This window comes from Lucilia sericata, unplaced genomic scaffold, assembly GCF_015586225.1.
Source record: "Lucilia sericata isolate MDLA Ls3-8-SP2 unplaced genomic scaffold, ASM1558622v1 Contig000102F_arrow, whole genome shotgun sequence".
Taxonomy (NCBI): domain Eukaryota; kingdom Metazoa; phylum Arthropoda; class Insecta; order Diptera; family Calliphoridae; genus Lucilia; species Lucilia sericata.
In genome coordinates, this window is record NW_023994134.1 from 117,729 (window position 1) to 142,213 (window position 24,485).

The 24,485-nt window shown below is 31.1% G+C and overlaps 1 protein-coding gene across 4 annotated transcripts in view; it reads right to left on the reverse strand.

Annotated features, from left to right (window-relative positions):
* Positions 1–1,126: 1,126 nt before the first annotated feature.
* Positions 1,127–24,485, reverse strand: part of LOC119600058 — a 564,032-nt gene continuing 540,673 nt past the window's right edge. For 3 of the 4 annotated variants that reach the window (XM_037950083.1, XM_037950081.1, XM_037950079.1), the window contains 2 exons: positions 1,369–1,498; positions 1,151–1,293 (listed from right to left, as the gene is read on the reverse strand). The gene's annotated coding sequence lies outside the window, so the exon portion shown is untranslated. Of the gene's footprint in view, positions 1,294–1,368; positions 1,499–24,485 lie in introns of all 4 variants that reach the window. The other variant, XM_037950082.1, reaches the window with a different exon arrangement.

Consider the following 24,485-nt stretch of genomic DNA (forward strand, 5'->3'; position numbering starts at 1 on the left):
CAAAAAATCGTAAAAGAACTGGTTAATTATTAAGTTTTAAGCTTGGATTAGCTAATTTGGTGTATCATCCAAATTTTTTTCATATAAAATAAAAAATTATTTAAAAGTATAAAATTTTAATTTGCGGAATTTTGTAATTTCTGTAATGTCAATTAATGAATTTAAAGAAATTTGTATATTTTCTTGCAGCAGCAGATATATTGACTAACGTTACACATTTTGCATACATTTACCAAAGGTCCTTGGCGCTTGTATCCTTGCAATTTCCCTAATAATCCAAGAAAATGGTCATAATTTTCAACCCATGTTTAATTTTTGAAGGATAATTGCAATTATATTCCGTTTTTCTTGTAAAAATATATATTTAATATTCGCCAACTGTGCCTTGAACAAGTTCTTATGCGGTCAAATGGCATATCCTTTACAGAAATTCTTAAAAAATTTAAAATATCCACGAAAGGGCGATTTAATAGAAACTTTTACATTAAAAATATATTGCTTGTCATCAAATATCAATATTTCAAGAAAATATATTGTTTTTTATTACGTTAAAAACCCATTCTTCTGATAAAAAACTATTTTTGAGGCAGATTTCATAAAAAAGTAAGCAAGTTGTTCATTATTTATATCGTATGTAGAGTGGGACAAAAAGTACTGAGAACTGCCCACTGTTACATATACGTAACACCTTTATTATCCTCTTTATAAGTCTCCGCAAGGACATGGTATATGTTTATAAACAATTAGGTAATAAACATTAATTACTTCTTTATAAGTTTTCGTCGGAAACTTTTTTTAAAAACTAACTACATAGAAGTTACTAACATTCTAAGAATTCATTCCTAGAAAAATATGACTTTTTGCAGGTTTACGAAATAGGCACTTTACAAAATAACCCAAAAATACATATCTATAGGCAAAAATTACTCAAATTCGATTTATAATCGTTAAGAATATGTTAAGTTAACCTATCCATCACAAAAAAGTAACTTTGCATTTTCCATTTCTGTGCATTTCGAGTCCAAATTCGAATTAATTTGCGTTACGTATATGTAACTGTGGGCATTAATGGGTTAACATGAAGAGAGGGACTGAACTATATTCGTAATAAAACTATATTTTGTAAATTTTAACATTATTTATTATTTGTATTTATTTTTATTAATTTATACAATTTTATACTACTATTAGTTATTAATTATTTATACATAATATTATATCCTACATATTTTTACTAAATAATACGTTAATATATAAAAAATAGTATGAAGATGATACCCAAGCAACCATCAACTGCAAAGAATAAGCAAGAAAATAAAACATATTATTAGTGAGAATTTGGTTTATAAACGAAATAACAATACATACTTAGTAATTAATTATATTTGTCGTTCCTTTTAATTTGATGGGATCCTAAAATACATATCATCATATTGCCGCCTTTGCATGAATCTTCTGTAGCATTCCAAAGATGCTTCTGTAAATGTAATGTAAAGTTCTGAAAAATAAAAATATTAACATATTTATTTTTGAGGGAAAACACAGAATTATTCATTGCATTTTAAAACTAAAAACTGTGATACACGGTTGTCAGATGTTACACAGAAAAAAAATTCATAGGTAATACTAACGAAAAATCTACTTAATTTTAGTTAAAAAAAATAGAAAATTTACCTCCATTTTCACCAAAATTGATTTTATAAATTTAACTGAAAAAATTACTAACTGCCAGTTTGGCTAACGGAAAATATTTAATTGTAAGTTAAACTTTTCGTTTCCACCATCCTTCAGTTAGATAACTTGAAAATAACACGGTGTGACAAAATTATAAAAAATCAATACACTTATCGCGAGACCTAGTGAAGTTGGTAGGCCTAGTAGATTAGATTACAGTACCATTTTTAGAATCTTCAATATACCCTAAAAATCGGAAGATATTGGAAAAAAAGTTTTTTGTTGACTAGACAGACCAAAAAAATTATCTCAAAATTTTCTTAACCGATTTAATATTTTTCAACTGTTTTGGAAAGAGTTTCCTTTGTACTTTTCAAAAAGTACACACTAGAGTGGGTCGGTCTCTATGGACAAAAAAAAAGTTGTGTCAGTCACCCCCTAGGATTAAAGATATGTTAATAACATTTCCAAAAATATAAAAAATATTTTTTTGCCACGCCTAGAAATACCGCCCTTTTTGTTTTGTATATATAACGTCGCCATTTTAAGTCTGATCGTAACATATGATACATCAATATTTATGGCTTGACTGTAGCTATATTTCACTCTTAGAAAATTTTTTAATTCGACGTCATATTCTATGCGTGACTTCTGATATCTCGGATCCTTCCCCAAAATCGAAAATTGTGGCTTTACTGGAATAAAGTACATTGAATTATATGAACTATTAGCTTTTAAAATGCTCACTTTTATGCATAAAATCCTATTTTATAGATATTTAAAAATGTTCAAGTATTTATCAACCGTTCCCATAACAAACAATTAATTTGCCAGGAAAAACAGTCGAAATTTTTTTTAAATGAACTATATATAACAGAAATCCGTTTTATTGTTTCAGTTACAAACCATTTCAGATCCTACTTCCTTTCAAAATAGCAGAAAGTTAACTATGTATGTACTATATATCAATACAGCAATATAGTGGTTTTGCTATGTCCGTCCGGCTGTCCATCCATTTAAACCTTGTAATCAAACTACAAGTCGCAATTTTCCAGATAATTTGATGAAAATAGGCTCAAATATTTCACTTTACCAAAGGACGAAATTGTTTGAAAATGGATTAAATCGGAGCTCTTAATTGTGGCTTGTCGTTATTTCCCTCTTAAACACTTCCATTATGATGAAATTCTGCATATCTAACTCCTATATGAACATAAATCCCTCCACCAAATTTTGATAGGATCGGTCTATAATTGATCCTAGATCCCATATATAGGCTCTTTCAGAAAATTAGTTTTTCATCAATAAATTGCTTAAAAAGTAATGGACAAATTTCAATATAAATGCTTTATTAAAAAAGAAATCATGTTTTAGATATACTCATAACTGGTATCATATGGTCGGCCATTCCCGACTAATATTTCTTTATTAGTTTTTATTTCAAGAACTTCTTTAAAAATATATAACTATTTAAGAAAAGTTAATCTATCATTAAATAAATTTATTACATTTTATAAAAATTAGTATAAACATTTTTGAAAATTGTTTAAAAAAGAACCAAGAGACATGCAAGTAATTGTATGGTAAAAACAAGAAATATTTTTATAAAGTATAACTATTTAATTTTGCATAGATTTTTATAAAATAAAATGTTTAGTTTTTATGTACCTACGTGATTTTGTTATTAATTAATAAAATTAAATGCCGAATAAAATTATCTTCCTTGTGTTAAGATAAGGGCAGAATGAAATTTGTGTATTGTAAATTAATTTGAAAAAATAGTTTTCGACCATATCCCTAGCAAATTAATTGTTTGTAGTTAGAACTATACAGGTATTTTTAAATACCTGTAAAATAGGTTTTTATGCATAAAAGTGAGCATTTTAAAAGCTAATAGTTCATATAATTCAATGTACTTTATTCCAGTATAGCCACAATTTTCGATTTTGGGGAAGGATCCGAGATATCAGAAGTCGCGCATAGAATATGACGTCGAATTAAAAAATTTTCTAAGAGTGAAATATAGCTACAGTCAAGCCATAAATATTGATATATTACATGTTCATGTTCGATCGGACTTAAAATGGCGACGTTATATATAAAAAACAAAAAGGGCGGTATTTCTAGCGGGGCAAAAAAATATTTTTTATATTTTTGGAAATGTTATTAACATATCTTTAATCGTAGGGGGTGACTGACTCAACTTTTTTTTCGACCCACCCTAGTACACACACTTATATATTTTTAAAGGAAGTGTGTAAAATATTTAGATCTAAATACAAATTTTTATATTTTTTAAATTTTTTTACGATTCACGATAATTTTTGACCCATACATTATTAGAAATTATTTTAGCCCATATTTTTATGAATAAAATAAGATACGAAACGTTGAAATCAGATAAAAACTGGCAGAAATATAATTATTTTCGTAAAAACAAAAATTTACCAATGCACAGTGGGGCAGAATCGAAATTTTTTGGAAATAAATCTGGCAATTTTGAAGATGAACCCCGCAGATGGCCCAGGGACGGCGCTGTGGCGGCTCAAAGTAGGGTACCTACGACATGTAAAATTTTTAAACTCGTGCCATTTTTTTGTTTTTCATCCGAGTTATAGGCATTTAAAAATTTAGTGATACAAAATTTAGTTAGTTAGACAACAAAATTTCCAATAATATACAAAAAATTTCAGATCAATATCATTTACAGATCCAACAAGTAAGAGTGTTATATTCGGCTGTTCCGAATCTCATATACCCACCATCAAACTGTATGCCATAAAAGGAATGCTCCCCTATAAACATCAGGGTGATATTTGGAATATGCTTTAAGTCAATTATGGACCGAGCTCTTTTGAACTAACAAAATTTCAGCGCTATACTCTTATTTTAAATAAGGAAAACTCGTATTTCAATAACCAAAACTCTTTCCTGAAGGGAACCTTTTATAGGGGATAGGGTCAGTTATAAATGAGTCCTCATTAAATTCGGAATGAAGAATTATGTTCCTAAGTATAAATTATCCAATTATCTGAATTTACTTCATAAAATTTTCTAAAGAGGAACTCATATGGTGTATGGTCAATTGTTGACCTATCTTCATAACATTTTTTGTAGACCGATTTTGATTCATATAAAACTTGTTTACATTAAATATCATCGCTGTACTCGAATTTTTATGCCAGTAATTAACGTTGTAATTTTATAAAGGGGGCTTGCATGGGGGGTAGAGTGAATTACCGACACATTCCGCATGAAATTCGGAGCGAATTTCACAACCGTATTTCATAACTCATATTTTTAAGCCAGTAATGATCGTTTAAGTATTTTCTGAAGGGCGGTAGGGTAAATTATGGACCGATCCTCCCTAAATTTGGTGGAGAGATTTTGGCACGCATTAAACTTATGTGCATAAATTTTCGTCACTACAGTCATATTTTTAAGCCAGTAATGAGCATTATAGTTATTTGCAGAGGGGGTCCTTATATGCGGGATTTTCAGAAGGGGACCGTATATGGGGGTAGGGTCATTTATGGGCCGATCCTAAAATAGAAATGTAGAGAGGTTTTAGTTCGTTAAAAACTTATTTATACCGAATTTCATCGCTATACTCGCATTTTTGGGCCAGTAATGAGTGTTAAAGTCATTTTCTGAAGGGGACCTTATATGGGGGGTAGGGTCATTTATGGGCCGATCCCAAAAAAAAATCGTGGAGAAATTTTGGTTCGTAAGAAACTTTCTTATATCGAATTTCATCGCTATACTCGCATTTTTGAAGCTGTAATGTGTGTTAAAGTCATTTTCTGAAGGGGACCTTATATGAGGAGTAGGGTCATTTATGGGCCGATCCTCAAAAAATTTGGTAGAAAGATAATGGCTCATATGAAACTTATTTATGTCAAATTTCATCGCTATGCTCGTACTACTAAAGCAGTTATGTCCGTTAAAGCTGTTTTTTGGAGGTCCACTTGTATGGGGGCTATCCGAAAAATTGGACCGATATTGCCCATTTTCAATACCAAACAAACCTTAGCAATAGAGAATATTTATGGAAAATTTCAACTGTCTAGCTCCTCTCGTGTGGTCCCTATCGTGATTTCAACAGACAGACGGACGGACGGACGGACAGACGGACAGACGGACGGACATGGCTAGATCGTCTTAGAATTTAATAAGGACCCGGAATATATATACTTTTATGGGTCTATGGGCAATATTTCGATGTGTTACAAACGGAATGACAAAATCAATATACCCCCCATCTTTTTTGATGGTGGGTATAAAAATATACGTTTTTTAATTTAAAAATTCAAAAAATTTTTGATTTTTGCCGTTTAATTTCCAATATTATACAAAAAATTTCAGATCAATATCATTTACAGATCCAAAAATATACGTTTTTTAATTTAAAAATTCAAAAAATTTTAGATTTTTGCCGTTTTTTTGTCAAAAATGTGTCTTAACTCTTTTATTAATAAAATAAAATTTTCTTTAAGAACATATAACAATTTTATAGTTTTCTAAAAGGTATCTTTACGCAGAACGCTTTGGCGTAAAAAACTTGTCCTATTTTTTGATAATGTTGCCACTGCGTCCTTCCGAATATGACCTATTTTTTATCAAAACTTCAACTTTGGGCGACATGTTCTAAAATCCCAAAGCTGGGATCAGAAAACTGAAAGCAGTTTTGGAAACCTTAATATGTTATCTATTTACTCCAAAAGTATTTTCCCAGCCCTAAAAGAAATGTGGACCCTATGGGCAAAAAAGTAAAAAATCCCATTTTTGGGATTTTCATTCCTATTTTTGGGAATTGCGGGATGCCCTTTGACCTTTTAAATTTTTTTTTTTGCATTTTCTTATTTGAAATGACAAATTTAACAAGCGTTGAAAATTTCATTGAGTTTTGTTCATAAATAAAGATTTTGTCATATATTACACATTTGTTTAATTTCTAAAACTATGATTTATATCAAAATTTTAATAGGGTCGCAGATAGCTACAACAATTTAGTCCATATTTATCCCTTAATATCATTTTTTAGTTAGATATGGAAATTCTCGACCCTTTACAAAAAATTTCAAGCCAATATCTCAATTACATTCAAAAATATGTTCATTTAAACCTGTGTCCTTTAATTTCATCTTTTTCATATTTTAGTATTAAGTATGACAGAACATACATTTGGTGTTGAATAAAATATTTGGACAATTTTTAAAAATTATTTAGTTAATTATTTTATTATAATATTGTATATACAATAAAAAAATTATAATTTTATTATGAGCCACGCACAACAACACCTAAATCACCCCACACAAATTACCTTTCCCGCCCACCGAAATATAAAACACAATTTAATACAATATCATCAGTTAGTATAATAGCTTTTTTTATTTGAACTGTTTATCTTAAACATAATACAATTAATTCTTACAACCTACTTATATAGTTAATTCCTAACACTAATTATTTTCTATAAAATAATCTGTCATATCGGTATACATATCCAGAAGGTAATATAAGTCCTTTAAATCTTCCTTGTTTTGAGATGATAGAGTTTCATAACAAATCCATCTTTTTCGCATAGTTGAAAGAACAGGATCAAAAGATAGAAGTAAACTATTAAAAATATCTTCATTCTGTGATTGCCTGGAGCATTTTCTTGAGCTGAATAGTTGAACATGCTTAAAATCTCGATTCCTCCTTCTGTTAACTCTCCAAGTGGAAGAATATTCGGTTCAATTATTATTTGACCATGACACAATACTTTGTGTACTGTTGGTGAGTTCCCTCCATGGATACAGAGATACAAGTAATTTAGAAATTTCAGATGTATATTCCCCAAATCGATTTCCATTAATTTTATGTTTACTATTCAGTGCCATTAAAATAGTGTTAACTCTTCGAAGCAACTCCTTGTCGATTCCAGTTATTTGTGAAGTAATTTCAAAATCACGAAAAAACCTTCTCGCCGTATTACCGGCATTTGTACTACCACAACTTGGAAGTGGTTTGTCGATGTTTAATCCCATCTGAACTTTAAATTCTTCTTGGATTCTGCTTTTTTCCGCAGCTCTCAGTTCTTTCAGTTCTTCATTATTTTTTGTTGATTTAGTAAGATTCTCTGGCATACTTCTATATTTGAGGTCGTATGCTATGTGTAAAAATAATCCAAAAATCGTATTCTGGCATGAAGTGGTGAAATTCCGAAAGACAGGACTTCTTCATTAATACTTCTGCTTTTGTTTATATTTGAGAATTGCGACTTTTTCTCATTACATATTGAGCATCTCCAGAAGGAAGAAGTTTCTGTTATGGCATTGCTGACCTTTCCATCAGTCATTGTTAAGCTTAGCTGATATGATACGTTAATAGAGAATTCCTTTTTTTTTATGCAAATGGGCTCCAGTGCATTTATTTCATCTTTTAAATATTCCACTAAATCTTTTGTTGTTTTCTTTGACTCCTTTATATATTCAAATCCAATGGGTCTACAAAAATTTTTTGAACCCGGAGTTGTATTGATCCATATATCTTCAAATGAATTTCCGATGCTTGACAATGATGGATTAAGGGAATATGAACGAATTCGTAATGGCACTAATGATGACATAAATACACTTTTGTAGTCTGCTAATGTCCGACTTCCACAAGCTTGTTTGTATTCTGGAAGTGCTGATAAACCGTCACATCCCCACTTACACATTAAGACAACATCACAGTTATGAATTTTCCTTAGTTGGTCTTCTGAAAAGTCTGACACAATTCTTGATGCTGTGTTTTCGAGCAAAGATGATATATCAATACAAGCTTCCACATCATTAACAGCAATAGGTGATGGTAGGATAGTTTGTTTTTTTTTCCTGGATCGCCTTGTATGATGGTAATATATTGTGTCCTTTTTCATGCATGGTAATATATTGTGTCCTTTTTCATGCAGAGCTTTCCTTAATATTTGGTACTTATTTCGACTGAGACCCAGTTCCAACATAAGGGCTATTGCTTCCTCTTCAGTAAAATTTGATTGTGATGTTGGAGTTGGTATACTTTCCACAATTCGCTTTAGTCGTTTTGGTGATGCATTAGGAAGAATAGTTGCAATATGTACGGCATCCATAGGTTAGCATCAGCAATTTCCTCATTTGAGATTGAAAAAAGTTTTTGTGTGACCCTCTTTTTTTGACCTTGAACATAAGTCTTCGTATGACTTGCAAGGCGCTCCTGTTGATGTGTTGTAAGTTGAGATTTCCGTAGTAGTTTCCATCCAACTACAAAATTTTAATCGAAATTTCTTTTGATTTCCCTTTTAAAACTTTACATCAAAAACTTTTAAATTTTTGATATGCCTGTTTTGTCTACTTTTCTACTATATGTAGTTTTTATATAATTTGAAATGTCTTCAATTCTTTCTGGCCCTTTTGAAGATACCAATTCTTGTCATTTCCGATACAGGTATTCCAAAGTAAAAAATTACGAATTGTCTACCTATTAACATTTAGGACTATATTACTATAACCTGTAATTCAGTCATTGATATTTCTTATTAGTAAATGAATCGAAATTATCATTACCTGTATATTTTTACCTACATGATCAAGAACGAAATGATCTGTCGAAAAAATTTAGATAAAAAATAGTTATAAATTTCTGAAAATTTAAGCATAATAGGACCTTTCAATTATAAGGATAAGCAAACAAACAGAAAATAGGTAAATATAAGATTTAAATATGTTCTGTCATATTTAATACTAAAATATGAAAAATATGAAATTAAAGGATACAGGTTCAAATGAACATATTTTTGAATGTAATTGAGATATTGGCTTGAAAATTTTTGTAAAGAATCGAGAATTTCCATATCTAACTAAAAAAAGATATTAAGGGATAAATATGGACTAAATTGTTGTAGCTATCTGCGACCCTATTAAAATTTTGTTATAAATCATAGTTTGAAAAATTGAAAAGGTCAAAGGGCATCCCGCAATTCCAAAAATAGAAAATCCCAAAAATGGGATTTTTTACTTTTTTGCCCATAGGGTCCACATTTCTTTCAGGGCTGGGAAAGTACTTTTGTGGTAAATAGAAAACATATTGAGGTTTCCAAAACTGCTTTCAGTTTTCTGATCCCAGCTTTGGGATTTTAGAACATGTTGCCCAAAGTTGAAGTTTTGATAAAAAATAGGTCATATTCGGAAGGACGCAGTGGCAACATTTTCAAAACATAGGACAAGTTTTTTACGCCAAAGCGTTCTGCGTAAAGATACCTTTTAGAAAACTATAAAATTGTTATATGTTCTTAAAGAAAATTTTATTTTATTAATAAAAGAGTTAAGACACATTTTTGGCAAAAAAAACGGCAAAAATCTACAATTTTTTGAATTTTTAAATTAAAAAACGTATATTTTTGGATCTGTAAATGATATTGATCTGAAATTTTTTGTTTATTATTGGAAATTTTGTTGTCTAACTAACAAGAATTGAGTCCATTTGGTCCAAAATTACGACCGGTATTCAAAAAAAGGCGGACCAAGGTATGGTAAATTTTGTATCACTAAATTTTTAAATGCCTATAACTCGGATATTATAAGAAATAAGTAGTTTTTTCAAGATCTCGTCGAGCGCTTTCAGAAAATATATGGAAAAAATGGCACGAGTTTAAAAATTTTACATGTCGTAGGTACCCTACTTTGAGCCACAGCGCCGTCCCTGAGGCATCTGCAGGGTTCATCTTCAAAACTTAAACTAGAAATGCCAGATTTATTTCCAAAAAATTTCGATTCGGCCCCACTGTGCAACGTAAGATATGCAACACAAATCCATATAAGCTTTATTATTCAAATTGATAATTTACTTTAGAAATGAGGGATTTGGTAAATTTTTGTTTTTACGAAAAAAAATTCTATTTTTGTCAGTTTTTATCTGATTTCAACCTTTTATATATTATTTTATTCATCAAAATATGGGGTAAATTAAAACAAGTAAGAGTGTTATATTCGGCTATGCCGAATCTTATATACCCACCATCAAACCTCGTTTGACTCGAATGAAACTTATGTCGAATTTCATCTATATACTCGTATTTTTAGGCCAGTTATAAGCGTTAAAGTAATTTTCTGAAGTGGACCTTATATAGGGGGGTAGGGTCAATTATGGATCGATCTTCATAAAATTTGGTAGACAGAATTTGGTTCGTATTAAATTTATTTTTGTCGAATTTCATCGCTACACTCCTATTTTTAAGCCATTAATGAGCGTTGCAGTCATTTTCTGAAGGGGACCTTATATGGGGGGTAGGGTCAATCATGGACCGATCCTCATAAAATTCTTTAGATAGATTTCGACTCGTATGAAACTTACTTATGTTGAATTTCATCTATATACTACTATTTTTAAGCCAGTGATGAGCGTTAAAGTCATTTTTTGAAGGGGACCTTATATGGGGGGTAAGGTCAATTATGGACCGATCCTCATAATTTTGCATAGTGATTTTGGATCATAAGAAACTTACTTATGTCGAATTTCATCGCTATATTCGTATTTTTAAACAAGTTATGGCTGTTAAAGCTGCTTTTCGATATTGCCCATTTTCAATACCAAACAAATCTTACCTATAAGAAATATTTATGTGAAATTTCAATCCTCTAGCTCTTTCCATTCGGACTCTATCGTGCTTTCAACAGACAGACAGACAGACAGACAGACGGACGGACAGACATAGATCGTCTTAGAATTTAATGAGGACCCAGAATATATATACTTTTGTGGGTCTATGACCAATATTTCGATGTGTTACAAACGGAATGACAAAATCAATATACCCCCCATCTTTTTTGATGGTGGGTATAAAAATATTTGAAAAATATGTTTTCTAAAAAAGTGTGGGTCAAAAATTATACTGAATTTAAAAAAAAAAAAATGAAAAACAATATAAAATTTGTATTAAGATCTAAATATTTTACACATTTCCGTAAAAAATATTAAAGTGTGTATACTTTTTAAAAAGGGCAAAGGAAACGCTTTTCATAACGGTTGAAAAATATTGAATCGGTTAAGAAAATTTTGAGATATAATTTTTTGGTCTGTCTAGTCAACAAATACGTTTTTTTCCAATATCTTCCGATTTTTAGGATATATTGAAGACTCTAAAAATAGTAAAATGATCTACTCATCTAGATCTATAAAAAGCATTATATCGCGTAATGAGTGTTTTTGAGTGTCACACAGTGTAATTGTTTACTGTAGGCAACACTTGACAAAATACAACGTCAAACTGAATATTTTGAACAAATTAAAAATATTTTTATTGATATAATGAACAATTAAATCAGTTTCCACGCTATTTATCCATTCTAAAACTTAATTATGTATGCTATTTGCAAGATGCTGTATGTGTACGTCCTAAAATTATTTGTAGGTACTAAATCACGCCTTAAAGGTGGACATGTACATTATGAGGCTTATGTTGGATATTTTTTGTGAAAAGGGAGTCTAATGGGTTTTAAATGATAAATCATTTGTACTAGCCTGTTTGTCTTAAAAACGTAATGTTTTTACATGTACATTAGACCGACTCACAAAAAACAGTGCTTGAGTTACCCCCTCCATATATTCCCTGTTATGTAATATGTTCATGAGCTGGAAAGTTTGGGGACACGGTTTTTCATGTACAATTCAATATTTTACCCAGCTTCAAAAAATCTTTGTTTTGTTTTATGATGGTTCCCAAAATACTTCTAGTCTATCGATGGCCGTTCGTGAGCTGAACCGGTTACAAAAAGTTCCTTTTAAGTTATTATACCCTCCACCACCCTCAGTGGTGATAGAGGGTATATATAAGTTTGTCATTCCGTGTGTAACACCTAGAAATATTCATCTGAGATCCAACAAAGTATACATATTCTTGATCCTTATGAAATTCTGAGTCGATTTAGCTATGTCCGTCTGTCTGCCTAAAACACGCTCACGTTAAAACTAAGCAAAAGAAGTTAACCAAATTCACCTAAAAATATTTGTTATTATCCTAAGCATATTGGTGTTGAAAATCAGCAAAATCGGTTCACAACGTTAAAAGTTATGAGTAAAAGTTTCAGACTACCTCGAAAAAAATTACGTTTTTTTCGTAATTCTTAAGTCGTTTTCTCAGAAACTACAAAAGATAATTCGATGAATTTTGTCCCACATTATTTTTTTACCCAGGGATCAATTATGTTGAAAATCAAAACAATCGATCCAAAATTTCCCGTAGCCCCCATACAATGGTACATATTTCAAGAAATGGATTTATCGTTAATAACTTCCTCAAATATATTGGTATCAACTTAAAATTTTGCACATATAAATAAAATATCAACAAAAATCATACTACCAACGTAGATAAGTATCGGTCCACAATTGGTCATAGCTCCCATATAAGGCCCACTTCCGAAAATCAGTTAAAAGCACATATTTCATTGTCAAATAAAGCAATCTTGATAAAATTGGACACAAATATGTTCTGTAATTATATAAGTCACTCTACGAAATTTTTTCCGGATAAACTCATAATTGGTCATAGCTCCCATATAAAGTCCACTTCCGAAAATCACTTAAACGCAGATATTTCATTAAATTCTAAAACTATAAGGATAAAATTCGACTTGAATATATTCTATGTACATATAATTACTCAAATGCACATTGACGATCAAAGTTATCGGGATAAAATTCGACATAAATGTGTATTTTGTATATATAAATCATTCTACGGAATTTTTTTCCGGATCGGTCCATAGATTGTCTTAGCTCCCATATAAGGTATACTTCTAAAAATCACTTAATTCGTAATTAAATGATTACATCCGGATAAAATTCAAAATGAGTATGTATATCTCGAGATAATTAAAATTAGTTTGACATATGCATAAATGTTAGTACCCGCAATACGGAATCAAAAATTTTGCCAAGTTATCAAAATTATATAGTTAAATGGGTTTCAATAAAAAGTAGCTTGCTGGTGGAGGGTATTTAGGATTCGGCATAGCCGAATCAAGCACTCTAACTTGTTTTTTTAAATTTACAGTTTTTTCTTATAATTTGAATAATTTGAAAGGTTTTTTGAAGCCACGTCCAGTCTTGCGCAAAATTTGCTAAATTGTGAATACATTTGATTTTTTTTTATTAGTGAAAAACCTAACAGTTTTAAATATTTTGGAATAAGGCAATTATGAGCAGACTGTTATTTATGATTAATACATAATTGGCCGCGGCTTTAAAACCCCTTTCAAACGATACCCCATATTGAATATATTGTTTCAAAACAAAACTAAAATTTAAAAAAAATAATTCCAAAATACCTTTTTATACCCTACACCACTTTAGTGGGGAGGGTATATTGGGTTTGTGCTGATGTTTGTTACATACAAAAATATTCGTCCTGTACCCACCTTAAAGTATACCAATCGGCTTAAAATCGTTTTCTGAGTTGATTAAGCTATGTCCGTCCGTCCGTCTGGCCGGCTGGCTGGCTGTCCATGTAAACCTTGTGCGCAAGGTACATCTTTCACGTAACCCCCATACAACAGACCCTCACGAAAAGGGCTTCTGAGCTCATAATTATGTTAAATATACCTGTATATCGATAAAAAGCGGCACAACTAAGTTTTATACAAGTCTTGATGACCTAGCCAAATTTCATAAAGATCGGGCCTCATTTGACCCTAGCTCCCATACAAAGTCCCCTTCAGAAAATTACTTGAATGCCCAAATTAATTTATAAACACAAATACCGCGATGAAGTTCAGCACAAATAAATATTAAATAAATGTTATATAAATATAAATACATTCACAAAACTTTATCGGGTTTGGTCCATATTTCCCCCAGCCAACCATATAAAGCCTTTTTCAGAAAATTAGTTTTTCATCCATAAATTGCTTAAATGTATCGGAACAAGGTAATATTGAAGATAAATGCTTTATTATGAAAAATAAATCACATTTAATATTCATAACTGGTGTAGGGTATCATATGGTCGGTCACGCCCGACTATACTTTCTTACTTGTTTTAATTTGGTCCAGCTCACAAACGGTCATCGCTAGATTTAAAATATTTTGGGTAACAAAAACTCGTTTTTGCCATCCATACAGTGTGAGTCGGTCTAATGTACATACATGCATAGATAACTGTTTATAAATGAATGTTCTTCGTGAGGCACAATATGGTGACTTTACAATATTAAAGAGTGGAAGTACATATGTACTATAGTTAATGGGTTACAGCAAGGGACTGTAAACTCTCCAGTTCTTTTTAACTTATTCATATTTGATCTATTAAATAAATCAATAATATCAATAACGATATTATTGTTTATCATGCTGATAATAATATTGCAAAAATTAATGAGAACATACAAAATAATTTTAATATAGTGGAAAAATATGCCACAGATTGGCAAATGAAAATCAATATTGATAAATGTGAAACCATTCTTTTTCGTCCTCCTGTAGGAAAATGCCAATCAGAACATTAAAAAAACTGGAAATCTTTTGGTATAAAGGCTAATAACAATAGAAATATTCCAAATAAAGATGTTGTAAAATACTTGGGCATTAACATGGATACGTTTTTATACCCTCCACCACCATCAGTGGTGATAGAGGGTATATATAACTTTGTCATTCCGTGTGTAACACCAAGAAATATTCATCTGAGACCCAACAAAGTATATATATTCTTGGGCCTTATGATATTCTGAGTCGATCTAGCTATGTCCGTCTGTCCGTCCGTCTGTCTGTATAAAACATTCTCTCGTTAAGACGAAGCAACAAAAATTAACGAAATTCACCCAAAATATTTAATATTGTCCTAGGCAGTTTGGTATTGAAAATGAGCAAAATCGGTTCACATCGGGAAAAGTATGAATCAAAATTTAAAAATATAAGCATTTTTTACACATTCCGATGTAATTTTCACGAAAACTATGTAATATAATTGCATGAAAATCATCATACATTTGTTTCTGCACAAGGGCTTGACTTCTGCTGAAAATTTGCGGAATCGGTCCAGACTTTCATATACCTCCCATACAAAAGTACATATTCCCGGAAAATGAGTTTATTGTTAATAACTTCCGTCAGAATGTTGATATCTTCACAAAATTTTAAAAGTTAAAATCTTATGAGAATAGAATTCATATAAAATTTGGAACAAGTATTGCTTTAATATACAGAAATATTACTGTGACATGTTTTTCCGATCGGTCCATAATTGGTCATAGCTCCCATACAAGGTCCTCTCCCGAAAATCACTTAAACGCACATAACTCATTACTAAATTAAGATATCCATATAAAATTTGGTACAAGTATTTCTGTTATATACAGAAATGTTACTGTGAAATTTTTTTCTCTTAAACGCACATTACTCATTACCAAATAAAGCTATTGATACAAAATTTTGCACAAAATTAGTTTTGTAAACAAAAATTATATGGGTGCGATCGGTCCCATACAAGGTTCCCTTCCGCAAAACAGGTAAACACATATTACTTATTACTAAATTACAATATAGATACGAAATTTGACTGAAATATAGCCTTTATATACAGAAATAGTACTTAAAGATTTTTTTACGATCGGTTCATAATTGTTCAGTACTCCCATACTAGGTCCTGACCTGAAAATTTGAATTTCCTTAAATCTTTCACACAAATTTTTAAATATTGCTAAATTATATCTTAAGGCGCTTTAAAAATATAAAAGAAAATGGAGTTTGTATTCTATTTAAAACATGAGAAAACTATTTCTACAAATATTTGATCAATTAAAAAGTATTAATATAAAAGTAGCTGGTGGAGGGTATTTAAGATTCGGCTTAGCCGAATATAGCACTTTAACTTGTTATATTTTAATTTTCATATCAACGCTCAACTTGTAAAGGCCAAAAAAGCTTTTTTCATGTATAAAAAACAATTTTTCTCGAAATATATAAAACCAACAGTGAAGATAATTTTGTACCAAACTCTAATTCGTCCAATTTTAGTATATGGTTGCCAAATATTGTTCAACATTTCCCATCTTATATGGAAAAACTTAGAGTTTTTGAAAGAAAGTGCCTAAGAAGTTGTACTTCCCTTTATAGGTCTCCAAATAATAATTATATAAAATATATATCCAATAAAAATCTATATAATAATGTAAAAATTGGTAGAATTTATAATTTTATTATTATTGTAATAAGAGACCACATTACAACAAGTTAGAGTGCTATATTCGGCTATGCTGAATCTTAAATACCCTCCACCAGCAAGCTACTTTTTATTGAAACCCATTTACCTATATAATTTTTAGATAACTTGGCAAAATTTTTGTTTCCGTATTGCGGGTACTAATATTTATGCATATGTCAAACTAAATTTAATTATGTCGAGATATATGTATGTATATTAATAGGCCAGTTTGAAAACATTTTAATATATTGATTTATCTGTACACAAAACATACTCATTTTGAATTTTATCCGGATGTAATCATTTAATTACGAATTAAGTGATTTTTAGAAGTATACCTTATATGGGAGCTAAGACAATCTATGGACCGATCCGGAAAAAAATTCCGTAGAATGATTTATATATACAAAATACACATTTATGTCGAATTTTATCCCGATAACTTTGATCGTCAATGTGCATTTGAGTAATTTTCGGAAAGGGTCCTTATATGGGAGTTGTGACCAATTATCGGCCGATAAGGAAAAAATATGCCAAAAAAATTAAGTCGAATTTTACTACAATAGATTTATTAATTAACGAAATATTTGCGTTTAGGTGATTTTCGGAAGTGAACTTTATATGTATTTGTGTAAGGTTTAGTAGAATGATTTATATGCTTTCAAAACATATTCAAGTCGTACTTTATCCCGATAGCTTTATTATTCAAAGAAATATATGCGTTTAACTGATTTTCGCAAGTGGGCCCTCTTGGTAGCCTATCCGGAAAAAAAATTCGTTGAGTGATTCATATAAAGACAAAACATATTTGTGTCGAATTTTATCAATATAACTCTATTTGACAATTAAATATGTGCGCTTAAGTGGGACTTATATGGGAGCTATGGTTAATAATGTACCGATCCGGGAAAAAAGTGGTAGAATGATTTATATGTACATAGAATATATTCAAGTCGAATTTTATCCTTATAGTTTTAGAATTTAATGAAATATCTGCGTTTAAGTGATTTTCGGACCGATACAAAACATATTTGTGTCGAATTTTATCCCGATAGCTTTATAATTCAATGAAATATATCCGTTTAAGTGATTTTCGGAAGTGGACTTTATATGGGAGCTATGACCAATTATTGGCCTATCCGGAAAAAATTTTGTAGAATGATTCATATTTAGTCTAAACATATTTTTGCCGAATTTTATCAAGATAGCTTTATTTGACAATGAAATATGAGCAGATATGTGTCTGGTACTTTTTTGATATTCGTACTTTTAAGGGGTAAAAATGAGTAACAAACGTGATTTTGGTACCTTTTTTGACCTCTTATAACTTTTGAACTAATTAACATATTAAAATTTTTATAAATATTTTGGATACATCTCCCAAAATTATGAGACACCTGTTTCGTACTTTTTTAAAATTCAGTCCTTTTTGGGTGTAAAAGGGAGAAAACTGTATTTATGGTACTTTTTTTTAGCACATTAAGAAAACTTTTTCGGTTTATTGAATTATTCCTATTAAATTACGGACTAACTCTGTAATATTTATTGTAATAAAATTTTTGCTATTTCACTAGGGAAAAAGTATAAAAAAGGGGGAAAAACGGGAAATTTAATTTTATTCAAACTCATTGAGCCAATTTTTATAAAGTTTGAAAAAGTAGTTTATTTACTCACACAAAATAAGCTGTTTGTATATTATTTTGGAATTCGAGTACTAAGTCCTATATAGGACCAAATTCGAGTAAATTGCTTGGTACTTTTTGAAAGCACTATTTTTCTGGAACAAATGAATGCAGATTTGAATCGTTTGAGTTTTAACTGTGATATAAAGATTTAAATAACGAACATTTTGTAAACTTAATTCTCGAAAAAGTATATTTCTAAGCTAAAAGGGGAAGAATTGTATTATTTATTAGTACTTTCCACTTAAGTAAATTTTATTCCACTTTTGGTACTTTTTCTTTCTTCAAATGATACTCTTTGAATGTTCTTTAATATGGATTCAAAACACATGATTATTAAACATACACAGTGTCGAAGTCCGGTCAGGCCTCGTTGAAGACGATTTGATCGATCTCCATGACGATCTTATCGACTTCGACGACGGCCTTACCGACCTTGACTGAAGGTCTCCAAACACTTCCTAAAGGCAATATTTTAGGAAGTGTTACGAGGAAGCCGGGCTTGGCGCCGAAGAGGATCGGCTTATTATTAACCATCCCCGAACGACTCCCGGTCAAAGTGGTGTTTTTTAAATAAAAAAATCAAAAACAAAAAAAATAAAACGCACTCCCGGTGCTCCAATTATTTGAAAAAAATAAAACAAACAAAAAAAAAAAGTGTTTCAATTCCCACCAACCAACACGTAAGTAGAAATAAAATTCTCTATTTTATTTGTGTGCATAGTTCAATTCTGTTATTGAACAACTTTGTTAATTTCTTAACAAAGTAAAAACAAAAGCAACAAATCTCCAAAATAAGAGTTGGAATTTGTTTATGGTCCTTTTTGAAACACAGTGAAGGTGCTAAATTAATTGAAAATTTATATAAAAAATAATAAGTATAGTCGCAAGAACTCCCATTCTTCACATACATAATTATTTTTTATATATAAAGTTCATTCTATTTAGTGCAAGAACTAGTGATTGTTATTGTTTTGTTTCCATCAAAACATTGTTGAATATTGCACATACATACTTACTAAGATTTACAATATTATTATTTAAAAATATTAAAGTAAATTTGGTGGTGGTTTTTTGTTTATTTTATCTCTTAAAATAACAAAATATATTCTCTTTTTTTATACGCTATACCGTAGCTATAACAAAAGAAAGTAAAAAACAAAGAGACAAAATAAACATATATACAAACATACATTACATATATACATTATTGTGTTTGTTGTAATTTGTGTGTTCCCTACACATTGTGAGTCGGTCTGATTAGTTCAATACTAATTATAACATCGACTTAAATTTTTAATTAAATTTCGAGTAAAATCTTTTTGGAAAAATATTTTCGCGAATTAGCGGTCACCCTACGCTGTTAGATCCGGCATATTAGGTACAATATAGGACCTGTAAACGGAACTATTTTGTAATATTTTTTCAATTAAAAGATTTTTTATTTAACTTTTTAGAAATATTTTTTCGCGATTTAGCGGTCACTCTACGCAATTAGATTCGGTATATTAGGTACATTATAGGACTTGTATACGGAATTTTTTTTCTCAATATTTTTCAACCTACGGTCAAATTAGATAATATTAGTGCAGATCACTTACTGTTCTACTTGTTAGTTGTTCTTTTCATTGATTTGGCTTTTTCGATATTAGTTTTCCTCATTTGGCTTTTTAATTTTCCATTTTAAACAATTTATTTGAACTTTTTCAATAATGGGCTCCATATTATGTGCTAAGTTCGCTTTAGAATGCGATAATTTAGTTGGAACTTGTTCCAAGTTTGATATAACTCCATTGGAAAATTTAACCGAGTCACTTCTCGAGACGAAATTGCAGTCCCTTGAAGAGGACTGGCAATCAGTTCGAAAAGCCTTTGAGGATTTAATTTTAACTAATGAGAATATTATTTCTGAGAGCGAAAAATGCACGGCAAAAGTAAGATTTGGATCGGTTAAGGACGAATATCAACGTACCAAGGCTAATATGATGGACCAATTGAAGATGCACAGAGCTTCTAGTAATCAAGGTCTAAGGCCCGATCAACCGACTAACTCTACTTTGTTCAATACTTCGAATATGTATCCCATTAATGCCACATTTAATGATTCGGAGATTTGTATAAAGGTTCCTCCTTGTGATACTCAGGAATTTTATGGGGGTTATGAGGAATGGCCATCATTCCGCGATATGTTTACCGCCATTTATGGTAATCACCCTCGATTGACACAGGCTCAAAAGTTATATCATCTAAGGAATAAAACAAAGGGCGAAGCAGGTAGTATTGTAGCTAAATATCCACTTTCAGATCAGAATTATTTACTGGCGTGGGACGCGTTAAGGGCGCGATATGAGAACAAGCGCATTTTAGTAGATAATCAGTTGAAGATTCTATTTAATATACTAGCAGCAAAGGCTGAAAATTGCGAATTTATTAACAGGATTCAAACTACCATTAGCGATTGTTTATCAATTTTAAAGGCTCATGGTATACGAACCGATCAATGGGATCCAATCCTAATATATTTGTGTTCCACAAAATTACCTGATGAAACATTAGCTCTTTGGGAGCAATCGTTGAGTTCTCCAACTCGTTTACCTTCCTGGGCAGAAATGGAAGAATTTTTAATAAATAGACATCAGGTAATGGAAAGAATATCTACATTCAGAAATCAAAACCCAGCTTATGTTCCATATCATAATCAGGGTAGAAATTATAATATCTCTTCACAGCAGAATAAAGCTAGATATGAAAACCCGAACAAAAAGCTCAATCGAAGAATGATGATATGCTTTGCAAATTATGTAATAAAACACATATCATTCGAAATTGTCCTAAATTTCAAAACTTTTCAGTAAAACAGAGAATTGACTATGTAGAAAAGAACAAAATTTGTAGTAATTGTTTGTCTTCAGCTCACACAAATACAAATTGTCAAAGCGTTTTTACATGTGTCCAGTGTAAGAACAAGCACCACAGCTTAATTCATTTGGATAATTATTCCAATAATATGAAGAATAAAGCAAATAAAAACAAAACGTCCAATACGTTTCATGCTGATCCCTCTCAGCAACCGGAGGACACAATAAACCGCCAACCACCATGTAGCTCAATGTCTACAGTACACAAGACAAACACACAAACAAACTTTTCTGTCAATGATGATGACATTTTATTACCTACAGCTCTAGTAGAAATTTTACATTTAGGAGAAGTATTTACAGTTAGAGCTCTAATAGATTCGGGATCAAAACGATCATTTTTAACTAAAAAAATATCAAAAAGGCTTGGTTTAATAACTCAAAATGCAAATTATGAAATTTGTGTATTAGGGGGTACAGTGGTAGCAAATTCAAGTAAAATATCTACCATAAATTTGTGTAGAAAAAACCACGAGTTCTCACTCAGTACCCAAGTTATAATAGTTCCAAATTTAACCAAATTTATGCCAAGCTTTACGATTTCAAACGCTGATCTCTCGGGAATAAAACATCTAAGATTAGCCGATCCTAATTTCTTGGTATCTTCACAAATAGACATGCTAATCGGTAGTGATATAATTCCATATATCATTCAAGATAGAATACAAAAGAATATCTTAGGCAATCTCCTTGCTCAAAATTCCATCTATGGATGGTATATTTATGGCCCAATGAAATTAGATAGCGTTTCTCTAACTGCTAATATTCAAAATAAGGAAGAAAATGATAAAATAACCTCAATGCTTAAACTATTTTGGGAAACAGAAGAAATTCCAAAATCGAAAGTTCTATCAGAAACAGATCTCTACTGTGAAGAACTTTATAAAAAGACAACATATCGCAGAAGTGATGGTAGATATGTTGTAAAACTTCCTTTTAAACAAAATTTCCAGAAAACTTGTATTTGCAATCTTCCAGATTCGCAGCAAAAAGTCAATATATTCATCTAGAGGCAAAATTACAAAAACAAATAGATCTTCAACAGATTTATAATGATGTTTTAGAAGAATATATAACATTGGGTCATATGAGGAAAACAAATTCTTCCGAAATTTGTAAAGTTGGAAAGTATTTTTCATATTATTTACCACATCATGCTGTATTTAGACCGGAAAGCACTTCTACAAAAGTTAGAGTAGTCTTTAATGGTTCTCGCAAAACGAAAAGCTCATTTTCGTTGAATGATGTATTGCATATTGGTCCAACGTTGCAATCTGACTTAATGTCAGTTATTTTAAATTGGCGTATATATAGATACGTTTTCAATGGAGATATCGAAAAAATGTATCGCCAAATATTAGTAACGGAAGCAGATTGTCCGTTTCAGAGAATTTTGTATAGAACAAAAAATTCAAGCAATATTGAAGATTACGAGCTGTTAACAGTCACTTTCGGAGTGAATTGTGCACCGTATTTAGCTATACGAACGTTGCTGCAGGTAGCAACAGATGTAGAGAGACAGTCTCCTTTGTCATCTCACATATTAAGACATGAAACATATGTCGATGATATTTTAGCTGGTGGACATACTTTGGCTTCAGCCCTAGAAGCGCAAAGTCAATTAATAAATTCTTTAAAATCAGCTGGATTTCCACTTAAAAAAATTACGGCAAATAATAGCAAATTATTAGAAAATATTCCAACTGAAGATATTTTAAGTGCAGATTTCTTAAAACTTTACGATTCGAGCTCTACGAAAACGTTAGGTATTCAGTGGAATGCATACAGTGATTCCTTCACTTATAAAGTCGAAATTCCCGATTTCGCATCAAAAGCAACAAAAAGAACAATTTTGTCCGCGGTCGCTAAATTGTTTGACCCCGCAGGGTGGCTAACGCCCGTTATTGTTTAAGCAAAGATCCTTCTACAGGAATTGTGGCAAGATGGGGTCGAACGGGATGAAGATGTGAAACCTCAGATTCTTTCAAGGTGGAACATTTTCTTAGAAGATTTTATACACATAAGATCCATTCAAATCCCCAGATGGATCCATTTCCATCCAGATAGCAAAATCCAGATCCATGGTTTCTGTGATGCATCTGAACAAGCCTATTGCGCAACAATATATATTCGAGTGGAATATGTGTCTGGCAGACATTCTAATCTGCTAGTAGCGAAAAGCAAAGTTGCGCCATTGCAACGTGTAAGTCTTCCTCGGTTAGAGTTATGTGGGGCATTACTGCTCTCAAAACTAATTAAACAAACTCTAACTAACAATTCATTTAAAAGTGCTCAACTTTTCTTGTGGTCAGATTCCACTATAGTATTAGCATGGTTACAAAAACATCCATCAGTTTGGAAAACATATGTTGCCAACAGAACATCTCAAATCATTGAAAATGTTGGTAATGCTAAGTGGAACCACGTTTTAACCCATGAAAATCCTGCAGATCTTGGAACACGAGGGTGTAAACCACAAGATCTTAAGAAAAATCCTTTATGGTGGTATGAACCAATGTGGCTACTTGACTCCCAAGACAATTGGCCTAAATCGAACCCACCTGCCATAGCTCTTAAGGAACAAAGGAAAGTTGAAGTTCACTGTTCCGTTACAGATGAACTCAATATAATCCAAAGATTTTCTTCATATCGGCGAGCCCTCGCCGTAATAGCATATATTTATAGGTTCTTACGTTCTACTAATAAAAGATTACAGAAAACTAAGTTTGAAAGTTTAACGCTCTCTCACGAAGAGCTTAATAACGCAAAAATTGTATATATTAGACTAACGTAGAAGTTTCATTATTCTGAAGATTTAAAGAATCTTTCGGATTCTAAGCATATTTCAAAGAAAAGCTTACTCTAAATCCATTTCTCGACGCTCAAGGTCTTATGCGGGTTAATGGTAGATTAGCTAATGCCTCGCTTACGTACGATGAGCGATTTCCCATAATTATCCCTAACTCTTCTCAATTTTGCAAAATTTTTCTGGAGTTTGTCCAC